The sequence below is a fragment of the Natrix helvetica genome, assembly GCF_964273705.1.
Source record: "Natrix helvetica genome assembly, chromosome: 3".
NCBI lineage: Eukaryota > Metazoa > Chordata > Lepidosauria > Squamata > Natricidae > Natrix > Natrix helvetica.
In genome coordinates this window covers 130,191,556-130,193,927 of record NC_138549.1, presented here as the reverse complement: position 1 = coordinate 130,193,927, position 2,372 = coordinate 130,191,556, and positions in this window count along the sequence as shown.

Sequence of the window (2,372 nt, the reverse complement as noted above, 5' to 3'; positions counted from 1 at the left end):
CTAAATCAGAGGTGTCCAAACTTGGCAACTTTAAGACTTGTGGACTTCAACTCCCAGAATTCCCCAGCCAGCTGGCTGGGGAATTCTGGCTGGCTGGGGAATTCTGGGAGTTGAAGTCCACAAGTCTTAAAGTTGCCAAGTTTGGACACCCCTGAACTAAATGAATGTTGGAAGTCGAGGATTACCTGTAACATTTTTATTATACTTGCGTTTAGAAATTTCAAGGTTATTCCACGTTATTCTTGGTATTGTAGCCTTTTGTTCTTAATAACTAAACAAAACAAATTTACCTTAGCTTCATTTTGAGAAATAAAATTTCTGTAAGAAACTATTATTTTTCAGCCTGATTACCAGTCCTGTGTATTGTGTTCAGAAAAAGATACAGAAGTGTAAAGCTGTCTAACACATTTGAAGGAGGCATTTCCCAAAGCGCCAAACATTTATAGAATGCTTTGTACCTAGGGCATTCAGGGAGGGTTCCAAAAAAATCAAAATGGTGGCCACAATGACACAGAGGCCATCCTTTTTACATAGATTGCATAAATGCATATTTAAAAGGGGCAGTCTCAATTGCAAAGTCACTGCTGCCATCTTGACGTTTTTGACTCCCCACTAATGTCCCTGCTTTGTACAGCCATAGTAAATTGTACTGCCTAAGTATAACATTAAAATAATTTAGATTAAAACTTTTTTAGTGCTCAAGTTTTGCCTTGGACTCAATTCAAGAACTGCAGTTTGTCATCTGATTCCTCTCAAGCAGTTTAAAACTAATCAAACATTCTCAAGGGTTTTTTTTTTAATTATGCCACAATGAAGAGAATCTACCTCTCAGGCAGGTTTGCCTAACTAGTTAATCTAAGCGAAGATAGTTTTTAAAATTGTGTTTTGTAAATGCAAAATAATTTTATATAAAAATGTAAATGATGCAAATGACTTTTGATGTTGGATAGTTTTTTGTTGTGATTGTTTCTTCCACCAGGATAATTCTGTAAAGTGTATGATATACCCAGCATATGATACGCATCATGTGAACAGTCCAAACCAAAGGATGTTTCTTTAAAAGTCTCTTAATATACCAAAGTTTAGTTCTACCATATGAAAAGTTTATCTTTAAAATGCTAATGGAGAAAAGCACCCAGTGGTTCTGAAATCAATTAAAGTAGAATCTGAAATTAGAGCAAATAAAGACTGACTTGTTCAAAATGTTACATGCATTGAATTGTGGATAATTAACTAGATTTTGTCTTATACAGCTATAAGAATTTTATTAAAATTTCTGGTCTCAAAGTCATGTTGCGTGTGTATAAATAGTAAACTCTCATTCAGTCCAAACTGGATTTCTGGTGATTTCATGGACCAGTCCCTGCATCTTTATTTAGAAAGTAGTGCAACTGGTTTCCCAATTTAATACAATACAATAGCAGAGTTGGAAGGGATCTTGGAGGTCTTCTAGTCCAACCCCTGCCTAGGCAGAAAACCCTATACCGTTTCAGACAAATGGCTATCCAACATCTTCTTAAAGACTTCCAGTGTTGAGGCATTCATAACTTCTGGAGGCAAGCTGTTCCACTGATTAATTGTTCTAACTGTCAGGACGTTTCTCCTCAGTTCTAAGTTGCTTCTCTCCTTGATTAGTTTCCACCCATTGCTTCTTGTTTTACCCTCAGGTGCCTTGGAAAATAGTTTGACTATTTGACTGCAGTACAGGCCTTCTCTTGTGCTTGTGGTATCCCAGCAAGCACTAATCATGTTGATCTAACCTGCTGCAATCGCCAGAGCAACATGAAAGAATAACTGGCAGGGTGTTTGCAAGTAAAGACAGCAAGATGCTGTTTTAGCCCAGTTCTTTGATCGAAAGACGGAGCATTCACAAGCCATAAGAAACAGTTATGGGTAGTCCTCGACTTACGACCACAATTGAGCCCAAAATTTGTTGTTGAGACATTTGTAAATGGAGTTTTGCTCCACTTTATGACCTTCCTTGCCTCAGTTGTTAAGTGAATCACTGCTGTTGATAAATTAGTAACACAGTTGTTAAGTGAATCTGGCTTCCCCATTGACTTTACTTGTCATAAGATCACAAAAGAGGATCACATGACCTCGGGACACCGCATCCGTCATAAATATGAGTCAGTTGCCAGGTCTGAATTTTGATCAGACCATAGGGATGCTGCAAAGGTCTGTGAAAAACGGTCAAAAGTCACTTTTTTCACTTATAACTTTGAACAGTCACTAAACGAACTGTTGTAAGTTCGATGACTACCTGTATTAGCCCCTTAATCATCTACGGGCCATTTCTAAATGCCATCAACCGAGTCAATTGAGATTCCCTTCTCCCACGAAGTGCGAGGGACTTCCGCGAACTGCACAAA